This window comes from Puma concolor, chromosome F2 (genome assembly GCF_028749965.1).
Source record: "Puma concolor isolate L17-30 chromosome F2, mPumCon1.1.hap2, whole genome shotgun sequence".
In the NCBI taxonomy this organism is placed as follows: Eukaryota; Metazoa; Chordata; class Mammalia; order Carnivora; family Felidae; genus Puma; species Puma concolor.
Window position 1 is genome coordinate 16,971,723 of NC_141684.1, and position 22,226 is coordinate 16,993,948.

General features: G+C 42.6%; 1 protein-coding gene across 1 annotated transcript in view; it reads right to left on the reverse strand.

The window, feature by feature from the left end:
* NTAQ1 (N-terminal glutamine amidase 1) overlaps positions 1-22,226 on the reverse strand; it is a 127,940-nt gene that overhangs the window by 72,521 nt on the left and 33,193 nt on the right. The gene's annotated exons all lie outside the window — the stretch shown is intronic.

The following is a 22,226-nucleotide window of genomic DNA, read 5'->3' on the forward strand; positions in this document are numbered from 1 at the left end:
CTGGGTGGCTCAGTCGGTTAAGCGTCCGACTTCGGCTCAGGTCATAATCTCGCGGTTCATGGGTTTGAGCCCCGCGTCGGGCTCTGTGCTGACAGCTCAGAGCCTGGAGCCTGTTTCAGATTCTGTGTTTCCCTCTCTCTCTGACCCTCCCCCGTTCGTGATCTGTCTCTCTGTCTCAAAAATAAATAAACATTAAAAAAAATTTTTTTAATAAAAAATAATAAACATTAAAGAAAAAAATTTTTTTAAAAACCAATACTCTGATAAAAGTAACATACTTTTTGGAAAAAGTTTGATACCAGGGTTGGGACAAGGAAAATACAAGGTGAGCCTATAAAAAACAAAAAGGAAGTGCCAAAAAGTAATAAGGTACTAACAAATGATGGAGCATGTTGAAAGGATACAGGACCAAACTAATTAAGCTCCTAATGGCAAAGCTGGGACAACTTGAGCAACAAAATAAATAATAATAGTATGAGACTGTAACCTATAAAATAAAATAAATATGCATAAGCCTATCCTAATATAAAATATAAATGAGTGAGGAGGAACAACTCTTCCTTACAGAGAAATTATAATTAATAAATGCAGAAGGCATTATGGATAGAGAAAATCCCCAATAAGCAAACCTCACAGTAATGTCTTCCCATCCCCCACACCCAGCAGCTAACAATCCCAATCATTTTTTCCACTAAAATACCAGGGGTGCCTGGGTGGCTCAGTCAGTTGAGCATCCGACTCTTGATTTCAGGTCAGGTCACGATCTCACAGTTCGTGAGATCGAGCCCCACATCAGGCTCTGCGCTGAGTGTGGAGCCTGCTTAGGATTCTCTCTCTCCCTCTCTCCCCCTCTCTCTCTGCCCCTCCCCAGCCACTTGCACACGAGTTGCACTCTCTCTCTCTCTCAAAAATAAAGAAATAAACTTAAAAAAAAAAAAGACAAACCAATACCCAAAGTATCCCTGAATGAGCAAATAAGTAATGAAAACACAAATAAGTAATGAAAGTAACGGTGACAGCAAGGGGGCAGGCAGACGGGAAGAAAGACATTTGGCTAATTAATAATTAAGAATATGCACGTACCCTCAGCTCTGCACATTTCTGAGCTGGGCGGCTTATTTTCTCTGACTTGTTCTCCTCAACTGAAAAAAATGAGTTTAAATAAGTGTAGTGGAAATGAATAGTGTACCCCCAAAGTCATGTCCACCCACAACTTCAGAATGTAACCTTTTTTGGAAATAGGGTTTTTGCAGATGTAAATAAATTATGATAAGGTCAGACTGGATTATACTGGGCCCTAACTCCTATGACTGGTGTCCTTATAAGAAGAGAGGACAGGGGCGCCTGGGTGACATGGTCGGTTAAGGCTCCAATTCTTCATCTCAGGTCATGATCTCACAGTTGCTGAGTTCAAGCCCCACACTGGGCTTTCTGCTGATGGTGCAGATCCTGCTTGGGATTCTGTCTCTCCTTTTCTCTGACCCTCTCTGAGCTTGTGCTCCCTCTCTCAAAATAAATAAATAAACTTAAAATAAGAAAAAGGAGGAGGAGGAGGAGGAGGAGGAGGAGGAGGAGGAGGAGGAGGGGGAGGGGGAGAGGGGGAGGAGAGGACAGACAGACAGACAGCACCACCAGAAGTCACCAAAAGCTAGGAAGAGGCAAAGAAGGATTTTTCCCTAGAGCCTTCAGAGGAAGTATGGCCTTGCTGACACCTTGATTTCAGACTTGTAGCTTCCCGAACTGTGAGAGAATAACTTTCTGTTGTTTTTTTTTTGTTGTTTTGTTTTTTTTTGTTTTTTTATTTTTTTTTTCAACGTTTATTTATTTTTGGGACAGAGAGAGACAGAGCGTGAACGGGGGAGGGGCAGAGAGAGAGGGAGACACAGAATCGGAAATAGGCTCCAGGCTCTGAGCCATCAGCCCAGAGCCTGACGCGGGGCTCGAACTCACGGACCGCGAGATCGTGACCTGGCTGAAGTCGGACGCTTAACCGACTGCGCCACCCAGGCGCCCCAACTTTCTGTTGTTTTAAGCCACCGAGTTTGTGATCATTTATTTTGGCAGCTCTAGGAAACTCACAGAGTAAACAATACAGGAGACAATGTATGTAAAGGGACTAGCAGAGGGCAATTAATCATCTTTCAGCCACATCATGGCTCTGCTTTAGTCAGAGGAAGGAGAAGGAAGGTCAGGCTTGATTACACTGTTTCTTAGCTTTGGATATTTTAGCCCTAGTTGGCACACTCCCTGCCTTGTCCCTACCCACAAGTGCTCTGAGTCACTGCCCAACTACCAGGAACTCTAAAATTCTGGAAAACAGCCTCTGTTATCCATTTCAGGAGTGAGAGTGGGAAAAGACCCCTATCAAATAATAACACTACTGAGTAGTAAATACAGATTTGAATTGATCCTTCTATCGTCAGCTAAAAAATGTTCTCTGGGCATGAGTCCCTTAAAGATAGGCTGAAGTCCTAATAGGTTGAAGGTACTTCAGAATGTGACCTTATTTGGAAATAGGGTCACTGCAGATATGGTTAATTTAAGACGGGATCATGCTGGAGTAGGGTGGGCCCTTAACCCAATGGCAGGTGTCCTCATACGAAGAAGAGGCAGAACACAAGGCGATGACAATGACATGACCGTGGAGACAGAGACTGGAGTGATATATCTACAAGCCAAGGAATGTAACCACCAGAAGCTAGAAAAGACACAAAAAGATTCTCTCCCACCAGTACCAGAGGGAGCATGGCCCTGATGAGACCTTGATTTCAGACTTGTAGCTTCCATAACCATGAGAATACATTTTGTTGTTTTGACCCAGTTTGTGGTACTTTGTTTTGCAGCCCGAGGAAATATATATAATTGCTTTAGTAAGGCTAAGTTTTAAGAGGTGGTGTCCCTGTCCTCCAAAAGTTTGCATTACGATATAAGTGGATACAGTCAGCGTAAGTAGACCTGTAAGTGTCCCCCATGGCTGTTCTCTATTTACACATACTCTCCTCCATTTTCTACCTTCTCTGTGGCCTGCAGGGCTGATTCCCAAGGACTGCAGTATCCAGGCTCCCTTGTCCTTAGCTTCTGGTTGGGTTTGGCCAGTGAGAGACAACAACTGGGAATTTGAGTATAGAAGGCATAAAGTTGGAGATTTCTTGCTCTCTCCCTGTCTCGGTGTTCTGGCAATGTCTCCATCTCTCTACGACTACAGCTCCCATTGGGCACCCCTGCCCACCGTCACCTCATATCTTTAGCTCTCTCTGAGCTCCATGACACAACTTCTTCCCCTTGTTCCTTCATTCCTTGGGGTAAAAGAATTTCCCTCTGCTGCCAGTCCCCGAGTGCCTCAACATCCCTTTTGGTTCCCTCTATCCCTGCGTACTATGGAATACATGTTTTTATCGCCCCAAAATTCATATTTTGAAGCTCTAACTCACAATGTGACAGTATTTGGAGGTGGAGCACTTGGGAGGTAAACAGGTGTAGATAAGGTCATGAGGGTGAGGTCCTCATGATGGAATGAGTGCCCATTTAAGAAAAAGAGAGACTAGCTGGGCTGATGGCTCAGAGCCTGGAGCCTGTTTCCGATTCTGTGTCTCCCTCTCTCTCTGCCCCTTCCCCGTTCATGCTCTGTCTCTCTCTGTCCCAAAAATAAACGTTGAAAAAAAAAAAAAAAAGAAAGAAAAAGAGAGACTAGGAGCACCTGGGTGACTCAGTCGTTTGATCATCCAACTTCAGCTCACATCATGATCTCGTGGTCCATGAGTTCAAGCCCTGCATCGGGCTGTGCTGACAGCTTGGAGCCTAGAGCCTGCTTCTGATTCTGTGTCTCCCCTCTCTCTTTGTTCCTCTCCCACTTGTGCTCACTCTCTCTCTCTCTCTCTCTCTCTCAAAAATAAATAAACATTTTTTTAATCGTTAAAAATAGAAGAAGAGAGACTAGAGTTATCTCTCTCCATTTGAGGACAAAGAGAGAAGACAGCCATCTACAAGCCAGGAAGAAAGCCCTCATCAAGAACCAGTTGGCCAACACCTTGATCTTGGACTTACCAGCCTCCAGAACTGTGAGAAATAAATGTCTGTTGTTTACGCCACTGAATCTGTGGTATTTTTTCATTTAAAATTTTTTTTAAATCTTTTTTTAAGTTTATTTATTTTGAGAAAGAGAGAGAGGACAAGCAGGGGAGGAACAGAGAGAGAGAGGGAGGTGGGGGGGAGAGAGAGAGAGAGAGAGAGAGAGAATGAGCAAGCAGGCTCCATACTGTCAGCACAGAGCTCAATGCAGGGCTCGAACCCACAACCCTGGGATCATGATCTGAGCTGAAATCAAGTGTCGGCCGCTTAACCAACTGAGCCACCCAGACCACCATCTGTGGTATTTTTTTAGAGTAGCTCAATCTAAAACACTGTCCCACCTGGATATATAGTCCCTTCATTAAAATCCTCTTCAGGGGCACCTAGCTAATGGTAAGGTACCAATGTTGGTTTCTTGGTTTTGACAAAAGTCCTGTGATGATATAAGATGTTAACAGCAAGGGAAATTGAAAGTGGGTAAGAGATATATGGGAACTCTACAACTATTCTGCAAATCCAAAATATCACAAAAGGAAAAAGTGTATTTTAAAAAATGATTAGACCTACATCATGAAGTGAGAACTATATGCAGGTCAAGGAACAGTTGAGTAAGCATAAATAATTTGTTTACAACAATAAATATTACAAGCTGGGATTCTTATATAAATTCGATAAGCCTCGCCAATGATAATTAAAAAGCCTTCAAACAGAGCTGGGAAAGTACTGAGAGAACAGTCAATGCAAAAGATACTCCAGTCACATATGTGTGCCCACTCCATCAGGCAGAAGTAAAACACCCAGGCAAGTCATAGCAAAACAAAGCATTACCTGCACTCCTACACAATTGCCATTGTTCAGCCCAAATGAAGGTGCTATTGAATATCTCAGTGGCTTGCAAAAACAGTATCTCTTTATACCCTATTTTCTGTGCTTCTTGAATGGAGCACTCAGGTTACTGAAAGGACAAAACCTTTGGTTTCAACCAAAGTGGAATGCCCTTGGGGAGGCACTGAGGAACAGTCCTACAGAGAGCAGCTTCAGAAGGAACACTGACTCCTTCAGGCACCAGACATAACCCTCAGTCTTTAAGGCCTCATCCCTTTCATTCTCTAAGCTATGAAGTGTCCATCTCATCAGGTATTAGCCCTTAACAAAGAACAGAGAACACAAAGGGTCTCTGGGGCCATGGTAAGAAATAGTACACATGGGTCCTTGAGGACATGGAAAGCGTCTCACAGTCCCTTATGCCTCTCCAAACTCCGAGCAGAGGAAGGGCAGAAATACATATTTTTGTTGATGCTGCTAACAGAAACTAGGATTCTACACAGAAACACACATAGCAGGAACCTGTCTCTCTGTTTTTTTTTTTTAAGTTTACTTATTTATGTTGAGAGAGACAGAGACAGCATGACTGGGGGAGGGGCAGAAAGAGAGGGAGAGAGAATCCCAATCAAGCTCTGTGCTGTCAGTGCAGGGCCTGATGCGGGGCTTGAATCCATGATGCCATGAGATCATGACCTGAGCCAAAACCAAGAGTTGGATGCTCAACCGACTGAGTCACCCAAGTACCCCAGCAGGGACGTGTCTCTTATACACCTGTATTCTTTTGGCCTGGTTAGTGCCTTCTATAGTTGACACTCAATAATCACTTATGTGGTGAACTAATTAGTCAATCAACGCCTACCCCTTGACATTGATGACATCTTAAGAAAAAGTGTTACTAAGTCCCCATCCAATAGTTTCATGGTTTTATTCACATTTTTGTATTTTTATTTTGGCCTTTCTACCTCACTCAAAAACTCATTATATACCCACAAATCTGCCTTACAAAGAATAAGTCTGTGACTTTATCATGTTTCCATCAATAAAAAATTATATTTGATGATCTTTGACAAGGTTGTCAATACCACTTAATGGGAAAAGAACCATCTCTTTAAAAATGGTGTTAGTTTGGGGCGCCTGGGTGGCTCAGTCGGTTGAGCGCCCGACTTAGGCTCGGGTCATGATCTCGTGGTTCGTGAGTTCGAGCCTTGCATCGGGCACTGTGCTGACAGCTCAGAGCCTGCAGCCTGCTTCGGATTCTGTGTCTCCCTCTCTCTCTCTCTACCCCTCCCTCACTCACGCTTTGTCTGTCTCTCTCTCTCTCAAAAATAAACATTAAATTTTTTTTTTAAAAAAATGGTGTTAGTTTGGGGCGCCTGGGTGGCTCAGTCGTTGAGCGTCTGACTTAGGCTCGGGTCATGATCTCGTGGTTCGTGAGTTCGAGCCCCGTGTTGGGCTCTGTGCTGGCAGCTTGGAGCCTGGAGCCTGCTTTAGATTCTGTGGCCCCCTCTCTCTCTGCCCTACCCCTGCTTGTGCTCTGTCTCTTTCAAAAGTGAATAAACATTAAAAAAAATTTTTTTTAATGGTGTTAGTGTTGATGCCAGATATCTATAAGGAAAAGAATGAAATTGGGCCCTTATCCTACACCATGTACAAAAAATAACTTGAAGTAGAATAAAGACCTAAACATAAGACCTAATACTGTAAAACTCCTAGAAGAAAACACAGGAGAAAAACTTTATGGCATTGGACTTAGCAACGATTTCTCAGATACGAGATTAAAAGCACAGGCCACAAAAGCAAAAACAGACAAATGGGACTACATCAAACTTAAAAATTCGTGTGCATCAAAAGACACAATCGACAGAGTAAAATTCAACCTGTGGAACAGAAGAAAATATATATCTGATAAGGAGTTAATATCCAGAATATATAAAGAACTCTAACAACTCAACAACAAAAAAATCAAATAAACTGATTTTAAAATGGACAAGGACTTAAATAGATATTTCTTCAAAGGTGATATACAAATAGCAATGAGCATATGAAAAGGTGCTCAGCATCATGAATCATCAGGGAAATGCAAGTGAAAACCACAATTAGATATCACCTCACATCCATTAGGATGGCTAATATTCAAAAACAAAACAAAAAAACAGAAAATAACAATAAAAATTAGAGCTCTTGTGCACTGTTAGTGGGACTGTAAAATGGCTTAACCACTGTGAAAAACGGTATGAAGTTTCCTGAAAAATTTAAAATAGAAATACCTTGTAACCAGAAATCCCACTTCTGGATATATACACAAAAGAATTAAAATTAGGGTCTCAAAGAGTTATTTGCACACCCATATTCATAGCAGCACTATTCACAATAGCCAAGAAATGGAAGCAACCCAAATATCCATCAATAGATGAATGGATCATCAAAATGCGGTATATACACACAATGGAATGTTATTCGGCCTTAAAAACAGAAAGAAATTATGGCAAGTGCTACACCACCTGGATGAACTCAAAGACATTATGCGACATGAAATAAACCAGTTACCAAAAGACAAACACTACACACTTCCACTTATATCAGGTTATCTAAAGTAGTTCAGACTCAGAAACAATTAGTAAAATGGTGTCCACGAGAGGCCAGGGGAGGGAGGTAAGTGGTATTGTTCTTCAACAGGTAAAGAATTTCCCATGGCAAGATAAAATGGTTCTGCATATCTGTTTCAAATCAATGTGAATATACTTAACACCATGGAACTGTACATGTAAAACTCGTTAAGATAATAAATTTTGTGATATATAAAACATACGCATACAAGAATTTTTAATCCATTGATATTTGGCGGGGGAAAGGCATATTCCCTACCCTACTACCTTACTTGGAGGCTATTCCACAATCTTTGTCTCCCAAGTTCCTTTCTCAACTCACTTCCTGACCTCATGGCCACCTCCTTGTTCTTGGTCCCTTGATTTCATTTGTTACCTCTCACTTACAGCTCTTAAACCTGTCTCTTGTTTTCATTCACTGATCCTCTGGCCTTCACCTCTCCCTTTCTTCCTTGCTCACAAATCCTACAGAATTTGCTGTTTTTCTAAGTGCTCTAGGAAAGCCCCTCGACAAAGCTGCATATGAATATCCAGTGATTAATTTATAAAATCAGACCTTTAGCAATATTCTATACTCAAGATATTAATGCCAAGTTTAAAGAGATTGATAAAACATCTAATGCAAAAAATTTTCATATTACAAAAAGCATTTTAAAAATTATTCCAAACATCAAAGAGCATTTAAAAAATTTTTTAATATTTATTGATGAGAGAGAGAGCGCACACAAGGAGGGGAGGGGCAGAGAGAGAGGGGGAGACACAGAATCTGAAGCAGGCTCCAGGCTCTGAGCTGTCAGCACAGAGCCCAATGTGGGGCTTGAACTCATGAACTGCAAGATCATGATCTGAGCCAAAGTCAGACCCAGGTGCCCCCGGATAGCATTTTTATTTATTTACTTTGAGAGAGCAAATGTGCAGGGGAGGGGCAGAGAGAGGGAGAGAGAGAACCCCAAGCAGGCTCCACCCAATGGAGCCTGACAGCCCCAGTGTGGGGCTCAATCCCACCAACTGTGAGATCATGACCTGAGCCAAAATCAAGAGTCTGATGCTTAACCGACTGAGCCACCCAGGTGCCCCAAACATCAAATAGCGTTTAAAACTCATTACATTAACAAACAATCTTATGATACTATCCTGTACCACTGAATATGTGATGAAACTTTCATACAGTATCTGGTGGGAATATAAATTGGTAGAAATCTTTAGAAAAGCAATTTAGCAATTTGTTTTGAAAACCATAAAAATATCCATGCCCTTGGACCTATTAACCCCATTCCCAGGAATTTGCTCTAAGGAAATTACAATATGAAAGAAAAAAAAAGGCTTATGTATAGACATTTATTTCCAAGTTATTTCTGTACTGCTGCGTGGACATTCTCAAAGCACACTTTGTCATTTTTCTCCCACCATCCCGTTAAAATGTATTCAGTTTTGGGGGGACACTAGGAAGAAGAAAGGAGGTTGTCCTTGATTCTAGATGCCAACTGTCACAGGACTCTGCCTGCTCTGGTCACTTTCAAGTAATGACAGTCTGATGGTCACATCAAGTCACAGACTTGGTCTTAATAGAGTAGTAATTCAATGCATTGTGACATTCATTATATTAGCCAACAATTCAGGTTTCATTCCAAAGATTTCTCCCACTTCTGAGCTACAGCCAGCAGTTCAGCGAGAGCCACAAGGGAAAGGGGCGGGGGCTCATATGCAGTCAACTTCTCTCTCCCACCCCCCTTCACATTCCCTCTGTCACTCACTGGCTGCTGTCTTGAAGACCACGTCAAAATGGATGGAAGGCAAAGAGGTAAGTGGTTACGTCTGGAAATACTCTCACTGGCTTGTGATGGGTAGTGTTGCAAGCTGACTTCATGCTCACTGGGCTTTCCAGCTCTAGAACATTACCTCTCGTTTGGGGCATTCCACATGGGATCTTTGGAGATCACCATCTCTGGGGACCTCTCTAGTTTGAGTTCTCAGGACAAGCGAGAAGCAGTCTATCCCAGCTGCCACTGCTCCTGTGCCCTGGTCCCTGCCACTGCTCCTGTGCCTGGTCCCTCCACTCAGACTTCATCCCTGATCCGACTTCATCCCTGACGTTCCTCTCACCTTCCCAGAGGGTCCTCTTGGCCCTCTTGGGAATGAATAAACAGTGTGTGGGTATACAATTGCATGCTACTAAGTTATACAACTTGATACATGCAACAACATGGATGGAACTCAAGGATGTTATGCCAAGTGGAAAAAGCCAATCTCAAAAAGTTACATATTGCTTGATGTCATTACATAGCACTCTTGAGATGATAAGATTACAGTGATGAATAGACCACTAGGTTACATTGACCACTAGGTTAACGGATACTAAGTTACAGGGGTTGCAGGGGTAGGTGTAGTATTCGGGAGTTTCTTCATAGTAACGGAGCAATTACATACCCTGATTGTGGTGGTGATTACATAAATCCACAAATCTGTACATGTGATAAAACTGCATAGTAACACACACACAAGTACACGTAAACACTGATGAAACCCAAGTAAAGTCTATAACTTAGTTCATAGTAAGATGCCAATGTCAATGTCAATTCCCTAGTTTAGAAAATGTACTATGGTTAAATAAGATGCTATCACTGGAGAAAGCTATCACTGGCAAAGGGCACACGGGAACTCCCTATTTTTGCAACTTGTTTTGAGTCTTAGACAATTTTTTTAAGTTTTTTAAAATGGCTCTGGCGCAGGGGGCCCACCTTTGAGCCCCAGGAAACATTCTCTCATCCTTTGCCCCAACAGAGCCTGGGAGGGCAGGACCAAACCCCACCCTGCTGCCACAGGCCACTTCAGCCAGTTCTCTTTGCCCCCAACTGTAGAAAATATATTTCAAACGCATATGTGGCTCTAAGGAAACCCCCATCATACACTTTCCAAGAAGGCCTTTCCCCTGGGCGGGGGGAAGGGAAGAGTCACAGCACGCGATGCACTGACTGCTTGTGTATTCAGTCTGGCTGCAGAGGTCAAGGACTTAGCCAACAGGCCCGTGAGCATTCCCCTGGTGTAGTGGATGCTCTGGTGTCTGGTCAGACCTCCCCTCAGGACTACAGCCTTCACTCCCACTCAAATCTCTCTGAAAACTGCTCTCAGTTGAAGAAAGTTCCAAGGACACATCCCCTTCCCAGGGGCAATCTGCACCCAATGACTGGTCCACATAGAGGCATAAAGACCTGGCCTCCTTGCCTCAATAGGGGACCCTCTGCAAGACCATCTCAGCTTCAGAGCTGGTGGAGGGGCTGAGATGTTTGCAGTGACTGCATCAAAGTGTGACTATTCCCTCTGACCAGCCTCTTCCTTTATTCCCCCACAGGTGTTGATCCCCAAGCACTTCCCAGTGAACCTGTACACAGATCTCCATCACAGAGCCTCCTGGGGAACCTGACCTTTGACTCTTGGTGAAATCCTACTTTGTCCACTTACTAGCTGTGTGACCTCTTTGAGCATCAGCTTCAGAAGAAGGGATGACCACAGCACTTACAGCCTCACCCTCACTTTGGAATCTGATATCTATTGAACTGGTGCCTGAGTCAAACGTGAAGGAGGAAAAGCCCCACTTAACATCATGTTACACTTGTAATAGGAATAGCCAAAGAGAAATTTATTAATAAATCATGGCAAATCCACTCCATGGAATATTAAATAGCCAGTAAAAGTTACAAACATTTTGCAGCAAAATATCTTGGGAAAATGACCATGATATGATGAGAATAAATGTTGATTCTGGACTGGGGGGTGGGGAGAAAGCACTAAAGGGCATCTTGGGAATATTTGGAGAAATTTGAACATTGAATGTGTATTAAATAATATCACTGCATCAATGTTAAATTTCCTGCACATGAAAATAATATCTTTATTATGTAGCAAAGTGACTTTGTTCTTAGGAAATCCTGCTGTAGTATTTATAGCTGAAGTCTCCTGATGTCTACAACTTGCTTTCAAGTGGTTCATCAAACAATTGTGATCAACAGAGAGGGAGAACTCTTTTCCTGCAAAGAGCAAGAATACTCACTCCCTGCAGTGATCTTATTCCCATTTCTGTGCTAAATGCTCCCCCTTGTGTACAACAAGAGAGCAGAAGGCATTCATCAAAATGCACTTAAACCTCCTCTGCCCAGTGGGAAAGCAAGACTCCAAGACTTTTACAGAAGGCAATCAAAGGGTGGCACATTTTGATGTGCTTTCTCCCAATACGCAACCAATTGTGTAGTTCCCGTCCCCCAGTTCGCTCTCCATGGTGTCAAAATCGGACTTTCAGGTCTGGTGGTGGAAAGGCATTGTCTGGACATAGGTGGGGAGGAGGGTAACTGTAGTCTTGCCTATGTAGGGCATGGGCTCTAGAGTCAAATAGCCCTGAGAATGAATCCCACTTTGTCCACTTACTAGCTGTGTGACCTCTTTGAGCATCAGCTTCAGAAGAAGGGATAATAACAGCACTTATTATCAAAGAGTAACTGGGAGAATTAAATGAGATAATGCAGAGCAAGAATAGCCTAGGGCATGGCCCACCCCTTAAGAATTAGAGTCCAGTAAGTATTAATCAATTACTATGACCTATTAACCTCTTTTTGAGGAGGCTTCTAAGAGAGAGTTTCTTGGAAGTCCTACTGCCTTGTAGAGCATAGTTTGAAAAATACTGCCCTGACCTGTAGACTTTGATCTTTGGTAAGAAACCATCTGACGTTTTTCTTTTTTTAAATTTTTTTTTCAACGTTTATTTATTTTTTTTGGGACAGAGAGAGACAGAGCATGAACGGGGGAGGGGCAGAGAGAGAGGGAGACACAGAATCGGAAACAGGCTCCAGGCTCTGAGCCATCAGCCCAGAGCCTGACGCGGGGCTCGAACTCACGGACCGCGAGATCGTGACCTGGCTGAAGTCGGACGCTTAACCGACTGCGCCACCCAGGAGCCCCCATCTGACGTTTTTCTTACAAAACTATGCTTACTAACTGGAAAGTTGAAAGCAAAAAATAAATAAGAAAAAAAAACTCCTTGGCACAAAAACAGACACTCAGGTCAATGGAACAGAATACAGAACCCAGAAAGGGGCCCACAAACGTATGGCCAACTAATCGCTGACAAAGCAGGAAAGAATATCCAGTGAAATAAAGACAGTCTCTTCAGCAAATGGCGCTGAGAAAACTGGACAGCAACATGCAGAAAAATGAACCTGGACCACTTCTTACACCATACTCAAAAATACACTCAAAATGGATGAAAGACCTAAATGTACAGGAAGCCATCAAAATCCTAGAGAAGAGAGCAGGCAAAAACCTCTTTGACCTCGGCCACAGCAACTTCGTACTTAACACATCTCTGGAGGCAAGGGAAACAAAAGCAAAAATGAACTATTGGGACCTCATCAAAATAAAAAGCTTCTGCACAGCGAAGGAAACAATTAGCAAAACTAAAAAGCAACCGACGGAATGGGAGAAGATATTTGCAACGACATATCAGATAAAGGGTTAGTAACCAAAATCTATAGAGAACTTCTCAAACTCAACACCCAAAAAACAAAGATTCCAGTGAAGAAATGGGCAAAAGACATGAATAGACACTTCTCCAAAGAAGACATCCAGATGACCAACCAACACATGGAAAACATGCTCAACATCTCTCATCATCAGGGAAATACAAATCAAAACCACAATGACATACCACCTCACACCTGTCAGAATGGCTAACATTAACAACTCAGGCAACAACAGATGTCGGCGAGGATGCGGAGAAAGAGGATCTCTTTTGCACTGCTGGTGGGAATGCAAGCTAGTGCAGCCACTCTGGAAAACAGTATGGAGGTTCCTCACAAATTAAAAATAGAACTGCCCTACGACCCAGCAATTGCACTAGTAGGTATTTATCCAAGGGATACAGGTATGCTGTTTCAAAGGGACACATGCACCCCAACGTTTTTATCAGCATTATCAACAATAGCCAAAGTATGGAAAGAGCCCAAACGCCCATCGATGGATGAATGGATAAAGAAGATGTGGTATAGATATATACAAGGGAGTATTACTTGGCAATCAAAAAGAATGAAATCTTGCCATTTGCAACTACATGGATGGAACTAGAGGGTGTTATGCTAAGTGAAATTAGCCAGTCAGAAAAAGACAAATATGACTTCACTCATATGAGGACTTTAAGATACAAAACAGATGAACATAAGAGAAGGGAAGCAAAAATAATATAAAAACAGGGAGGGGGACAAAACATAAGAGATTCTTAAATATGAAGAACAAACTGAGGGTTGCTGGAGGGGTTGTGGGAGGGGGGATGGGCAAAATGGGTAAGGGGCTTCAGGAATCTACTCCCGAAATCATTGTTGCACCATGTGTTAACTAACTTGGATGTAAATTATGAAAAATAAAGTATTAGATTTTTAAAAATAATAAAAAAGTTTTAAAAACTTAAAAAACTCCTTTTCAGGGATACATGCACTGAAAAGAACTATTTCACCAGTTACATTTCCTCATAAGTGATATTTAAGAAAACGGACATGTTGAGTTCTCCACCAATTTTTCTGCTCACCATTATGCCTCCTCTCCGTCTTCTGCTTCTGACAATCCAATCCGGGTCTCCCTCCAAGGTAAGTTACTCTCATGTCCCATGTCAAGATGCCAGGAGAATCTCTTTTTTGTTCCCCAAGGTCATGCACTCAACTGCCTACTCTTCTTTCTTCTGCCCTCTACCTCTTGCTCTCTCTCTTCAACAAATCCTCATGGAGCATCTAGTCTCTGAAAGACACAGTTCTGGCTGGTCTTGGGTACAAAATTACCAAGACCATAGCTCCTGCCTTTTATGAGTGTATACTAGAGTCTACTAGGCCAGACTCTAGTAGCAAAGCCAGCTATGTTAAAAAACAGAACAAAGCAAAAACAGGGAGGCATTATAGCAAATACTAAACATGGTCTAGCAGACAATAAGATCAGGAACCCGCTGGGCTCAGGAGACCTGGATTAAAACCCTAGATTTGCTACAGATTTGATGTGTGAACTTGAACAAGTGAAATCACTTCTCTGGGCCTAGATAGTATCATCTGTAAACTGCCTTAGGTTGGGTTCCCCCAAAGTAGACCTTGAGACAGGGATTAGGGTGTAAGTGGTTTATCTGAGAGGGGATCCTGGGAAGCACCAGCAAGGAGTGGGGAGGTGGGTCAGGAGAGGCATGGAAGCAGGTTTCTGAGCAGGTGCCAAGCAGGCATGCCATGTGGGCAGCTGGAGACCAACTCTGCTCAGGACCCCAGGAGACCCACAGCACCTCACGCAAGAATGGTAGCCTCTGAGGAACGAGAAAGTCGAAGCATTCCTCCACCAACTCCCGCACATCAGCTGCTACAGCCTACTCCGGGGCATATTAACTCTTCCACACTTCCGGCCAAGCCTGTTGGCACCAGGGAAAGCCTCTCGTGGAGGCTTACGTGCCTCCCTTAGTAAAGAAGACTAAGGGGGAGCTGGGTACTATAGGCGAGGTGGGGATTGGCAACATCTGCCGTGCCTTCCAGAAGAACTGCTCAGGCAGACAAGTGATAGACCACGAAAGCCCTGAGCAGAGTTCCTGGCAGAAGCATTGAATGAACCAGAATGTAAATATAGGGATAAAGGACCTCCTCGATGACCCATCCCTGCATGAGAACATGCTAACCGTGTTATTCTCTCCTTGCTTCCTTTTCAACCTTCCACTAGTACAAACCCTACCAAATCCTCAGAAAGAAACTGCCCAGATCCATCCTCCCACGTCCACAGCACCGTCCCTAGTCCTGACGCCATTAGTTTGTCTGCAGAAGTCTCTCCCCCCCCGGGCTCCCCTCCCCCTCCTCTGCCAACCCCAACCTGCCAACTACAGTCAAAGGACACTTGCACAAAACGCTGGTTTTCCCACAGCCTTTTCCTGCTCAAGAGCTTGCCACCACAGCCTCTTTTCTTCAACAGGATTAAGCCCCTAAAGCTCATCTTGTGGTTCGAGGCTCTCTAGTAGTCAAGGCACCCCATGTGCCCAAGATAGGCCACCCCATTACTTCCTCAGATTCTCAATTCTAGAATTCACCCCACTTCTCCAAGAACAGTGCCCTAATTTTGACTTTGGATTTCTTCTAATGTACCTGCATTCATTTTATGAGGTATAATTCTGGAGTCAGACCCTGAGTCCAATCACATCCCTCCACGTATTAACTGTGCTACTTTGGGCAGGTTTCCCATGTCTGTTGCCTCATCTGAAAAATGGGGATAATAACAATTCCTACTTCATAGGCGTGTTGTAAAGATAATAACTTTATGCACTATAGGTAGCTTTGAGCAATGCCGGGTACAAAATGAGTGCCCAGTAAATGTTAGCTATCATTATGGCTTTCTTCTAGGTGTCAAGATTCTTAAAACGAGAAAACTACTGAGATTTTTTTCTCTTTGCGTGAGCTCATGGGCCTCCTGAGCCTTTCTGTACCCAAAGTGCAGCTCAAAGCCACATACAGCCCAGAAACACACGCCTTACCAGCATGCAAACGGCTCCTTAGCTGCTTAGCGACCTCACCTGCACTTGAGGCGGCAAAATCAAAGGTTAGAGCTGTAGACCAGGAGGCTAAGAGCTGTATAACGGAAGAACACTCAGGGCTTGTTTCCTCATTCCTCAGGCTCTCCTCGTGCAAACACTACCTTCGAGCTCTGTAAGTATGCACCACACATCCTGATTTTTCCAGCTATTGGTTAAAGCAACTTTCACTACAGAGAGTACCTGAAGCTGCTACCTGTTAAAAGTTATGTTTGTTTAACAAGACAAAACAAAAGTTACGTGGGTAAACGTGTGAGGGGAAAGTTGTGTGGGATTTTTAATGTTTATTTATTTTTGAGAGACAGAAACAGAGCATGAGCGGGAGGAGGGGCAGAGAGAGAGGGAGACACAGAATCCGAAGCAGGCTGCAGGCTCTGAGCTGTCAGCACAGAGCCCGTCGCAGGGCTTGAACCCATAAACCGTGAGATCATGACCAGAGCCAAAGTCGACGCTTAACCAACTGAGCCACCCAGGCACCACCTTTTTTTTTTTTTTTTAATTTTAAATCTATTTCTTTTTTTTTTTTAATTTTTTTTTCAACGTTTATTTATTTTTGGGACAGAGAGAGACAGAGCATGAACGGGGGAGGGGCAGAGAGAGAGGGAGACACAGAATCGGAAACAGGCTCCAGGCCCTGAGCATCAGCCCAGAGCCCGACGCGGGGCTCGAACTCACGGACCGCGAGATCGTGACCTGGCTGAAGTCGGACGCTCAACCGACTGCGCCACCCAGGCGCCCCTTAAATCTATTTCTAACAAGCAATATATTCAGAGAGATAACAACTCTTAAAAACAGAAAAGGATACACGATGAAGTTTCCCTCACTGCCTGACCCAGCCACCTGGTTGTCCTCTCCACAGGCAACCAATATTATCAGTTTCTTTTGGACACTGTATATTCTTGTAGATAATCTGTACAAATGCTAGCAAATACATATGTATTTTTCTCTCTTAATACACATCGTTTCCTTTGCTTTTTAAACTTGACTTTACTAAATAACTACTGCAAAGAATATAAGTTCATATAAAATAATATGGGGCACCCGAGTGGCTTAGTTGGTTGAGCGTGCAACTTCGGCACTGGGGTATGATCTCACAGTTCGTAGGTTCAAGCCCCATATCGGGCTATGCACTGACACTGCAGAGCCTACCTGGGATTCTCGCTCTCTCCCTCTCTCTCTGTTCCTCCCCCACTTGTGTTCTCTCTCAAAATAAATAAACAATAAATAAATAAATAAAAACATCACCACTCAGCTTAAAGAACAAGTTCCTCATTGATTCTCCCAGCTTCATAATATTTTCCTCTGCAGCGGCATTATAATTCATTCCATCAGTCCCCAGCAAATGAACAAGCCTACAGGTGGTTTCCAATCTTACATTGTTATCCACATGCCACAATGAATAACTTTGTTTATCTGTCTCTTACATAAGTGCAGTATACCTGGAAGATAAATTCCCACCTGAGAATTTCCTAAGTCAAAGAGTATATTCATGAGTCATTTTTAAAGATAAATATCCGGGGGCACCTGGGTGGCTCAGTTGGTTGAGCATCCTGCGCTTGATATCCACTCAGGTCATGATCTCACATTTTGTGAGATCGAGTCCCGCATCAGGCTCTGCGCTGACAGTATGGAGCCTGCTTGGGATTCTCTGTCTCCCTCTCTCTGTGCCCCTCCTTCCCCCACACACTCTTTCTCTCTCAAACTAAATAAACATTAAAATATATATATATCCAAAGATGGCAGAACAGCATGGAAGGGTTTTTTTGCAACTCGCATCCATGAAATACAGCCAGATCAACACTAAACCACCCTGCACACAAAGAAAACTGATTTTAGGATTAACACAACAATCTGCACAACCTGAACCACAGAACTCAGCAGGTACTCAGCGCAGAGAGGTGAACTGGGGAGAGAGAAGCCGCGGAGGGCAGGGAGCTGTTTTTGCCTGCGGAGAGAGGATGAAGATGGCGGGGGAAGGATATGGGAAAAGCACCCCCCCCCAAAAGCAGCTGGAGAGAAAGTGGAAAAGTGAAAACAACCACAGGGACTGAACTAAAAAGGAAGAAAAGAGAAAGGAGAAAGGAGAGGGTGTAAATTCCATTAAGACTCTATAAACAGGGAGAAGGCAGAATTTGAAACTCTGCAGCTCAATACCTGGTGGTGGTCTGGTGGGAAGGGTGAATCCCCAGGAGCAGAGTGGGGTCCGGGAGGTCCTTGGGCCACATGGGGACAAGCAGTTCCACTGCTGGAAAGACATTTAGTAGAGGCTGTGCAGCCACCCGGTACCAGCAGACCCGAGAACCACATTCGCTGGTGTTGGAACAAAGTCATTAAGGGTGAAGCCCGGTGCCAGATGCGTGTTGTGATTTTCCATAATCCCTGAAACGCTGCCGCTACACGATCACATGAACTTTTTCTGGGGCGGGCTGGCACCCGGCCGCGGTCTCTGGGCATTGGCAGCGGCACAGTCCCGCGAACGTTCCTGGGTGTGGCCGGCATCCGGCCGGTGCTGGTGAGACCCTCCCCCAGAGGATCTGAGCGGGTCAAAGCCGCGGTCCCTCAGAAGTGAGGGGTCGGGAAACACAGCCGTGTCTGAAATAAAACTCAGGAGGGAGGTGCTGCCTGGCAACCTGACGGCTTGGTCACAGACGGTGTAAAAGCGGGGAATGGATGGAAGCCAGAGAAGAAGGATGGGTGTGCGATTGCTGGTCAGGGAGAGTTCCAATACTAGAGACTGACGCCATTTTCACCCCTCCCACGCATGTGCATACACACCTACAAGCGCCAGAACAATCTACCCCAGTAAGCTAAGCAGAGCCATCTAGTGGAGAACAGAGCCGTTACGCTAAGCCCTGCCCAACTGGGCCAATCTTGCTTTTCAGGAACACCACAAATCTCCCCTGCTTACTTTATGGACTATAACGCGCTTCATAGACTTCCAGGGGAAAATGATGTAATTTCTATCATATTTCAGTCTGTTCGCTGGTCCATCTATTCAATATTCCTTCATTTTTCCTTTTTCATTTCTTTTTCTTGAATACAGAAATAGAAAAAATTTATTTTTATTTTCAATTTTTATTAAAAATATTTTTATTTTTTTCTACTATATTTTTAATTTTTTTGTAAATTTTTCAAATTTTATTTCACTTCCATCATTTCATTCTATTTCATTGTATTCATTTGCAATGTATTCATTCAAATTTTCAAACATTTTCCTTTTTTTTCTTTTTCTAGTTTTTCTTTATTTTTCCTCCCTCCCCCTTTTTTCTCTCATCTATCAAGCTCCTTTCAATAACCAGACCAAAACACACATAGGATCTAGGATCGTGTAACTGATTTCTGTGTGTGTGTTGTTTTTAATTTTCTAATTTTAATTTTTTATCTGTATTTTTATCTTATTAATTTCTTTTCTTCCTTCTAATTGATGAAATGAAGGAATTCAGCCCAAAAGAAAGAGCAGGAAGAAACAACAGCCAGGGACTTAATCAACACAGATACAAGCAAGGTGTCTGAACTAGAATTTAGAACCACGATAATAAGAACACTAGCTTGGGTCAAAAATAGATTAGAATCCTTTATGTGGAGATAAAAGATGTAAAACCTAGTGGGGATGAAATAAAAAATGCTATAACTAAGCTGCAATCTTGAATGGATGCCATGGTGGCAAGGATGGATAAGGCAGAACAGTAAATCAGCAATATAGAGGAGAAATTTAAGGAGACTAACGAAGCACAAAAAAATGAGGCAGACTAAGGCAAAAGAGCACAATTTAAGAATTAGAGAAATGAGTGACTCATTAAAAAGGAACATCAGAATCATAGCGGTCCTAGAAGATGAAGAGAGAGAAAAAGGGGTAGAAGGGTTATATGAGCAAATCACAGCTGAAAACTTCCCTAACCTGGGGAAAGACACAGATATCAAAATCCAGGAAGCACAGAGGACTCCAATAAGATTCAACAAAAACCGACCATCAACAAGGCATTATCATAGTCAAATTCACAAAATACTCAAGCAAGGAAAGAATCATGAAAGCAGCAAGGGAAAAAAAGTCCTTAACCTACAAGGGAAGACAGATCAGGTTTGCAGCAGACCTATCCCCAGACACTTGGCAAGCCAGAAAGGAGTGGCAGGATATATTCAATGTGCCAAATGAGAAAAATATGCAGCCAAGAATTCTTTATCCAGCAAGGCCATCATTCAAAATAGAAGGAGAGATCAAAAGTTTCCCAGACAAACAAATTAAAGGAGTTCGTGACCACAAAACCAGCCCTGCAAGAAATTTTAAGGGGGACTCTCTGATGAGAGAAAAGACAAAGAAACAAACAAACAAACAAAAAAAACCCAAAAGCAACAAAGACTACAAAGGACCAGAGAACACCACCAGAAACTCCAACTCTACAAGAAACATAATGGCAATAAACTCATATTTTTTAGTACTCATGCTACACATCAATGGACTAAATGCTCCAATCAAAAGACACGGGGTAACAGAATGGATTAAAAAAAACAAGATCCATCTAAATGTTGTTTACAAGAGACCCGCTTTAGACCTAAAGACACCTTCAGATTGAAAGTAAGGGGATGGAGAACCATCTATCATGCTAATGGTCAACAAAGAAAGCCAGAGTAGCCATACTTATACCAGACAATCTAGACTTTAAAATAAAGACTGTAACAAGAGATGAAGAAGGGAATTATATCATAATTAAGGGTTCTATCCACCAAGACCTAACAATTGTAAACATTTATGCTCCAAATGTGTGAGCACCCAAATATATAAATCAATTAAGCACAAACATAAAGAAATTCATTAATAATAATACCATAATAGTAGGGGACTTCAACACCCCACTTACAACAATGGACAGATCATTGAAACAGAAAACCAACAAGGAAACAATGGCTTTGAATGACACACTGGACCAGGTGGACTTAACAGATATACTCAGAACATTTCATCCTAAAGGAGCGGAATACACATTCTTCTCCAGTACACATGGAACATTCTCCAGAATAGATCACACACTGGGACACAAATCAGCCCTCAAAAAGTACAAAAAGATTGAGATCATACCATTCATGTTTTCAGACCACAACGCTATGAAACTTGAAATCAACCACAAGAAAAAATTTGGAAAGATAACAAATACTTGGAGACTAAAGAACATCCTACTAAAGAATGAATGGGCCAACCAAGAAGTTAAAGAGGAAATTAAAAAGTACATGGAAGCCAATGAAAATGATAACAGCACAGCCCAAAACCTCTGGGACGCAGCAAAGGTGGTCATAAGAGGGAAGTATATAGCAATCCAGGCCTTCCTAAAGAAGGAATAAAGGTCTCAGATACAAAACCTAACCTTACACCTTAAAAGGCTGGAAAAAGAACAACAAATAAAACCCAAAACCATCAGAAGACAGGAGATAATAAAGAATAGAGCAGAAATCAATGCTATCAAAACCAGAAAAACAAAAACAAAAACAAAAAACAACAGAACAGATCAATAAAACCAGAATCTGGTTCTTTGAAAGAATTAACAAATTCATAAACCACTAGTCAGTTTGATCAAAAAGAAAAAGGAAAGGACCCAAATAAATAAAATCAAGAATGAAAGAGGAGAGATCACAACCAACAGAGCAGAAATAAAAACAATAATAAGAGAATATTATGAGCAATTATACACCAATAAAATGGGCAATCTGGAAGAAATGAACAAATTCCTAGAAACATATAAACTACCAAAACTGAAACAGGAAGAAATAGAAAATTTGAACAGACCCATAACTGGTCAAGAAATCAAATTAGTAATCAAAAATCTCCCAAAACACAAGAGTCCAGGGACAGAATTCCAGGGGAATTCTACCAAACATTTAAGGAAGAGTTAATACGTATTCTCTTGAAGCTGTCCCGAAAATAGAAATGGAAGGAAAACTTCCAAACTCTTTCTATGAAGACAGCATTACCTTGATTCCAAAACCAGACAGAGACCCCACTAAAAAGGAGAACTATAGACCAATTTCCCTGATGAACATGGAGGCAAAAATCCTCAACAAAATATTAGCCAACCAGATCCAACAATATGTTAAAAAAAAATATTCACCACAACCAAGTGGGATTTATACCTGGGATGCAAGGCTGGTTCAATATC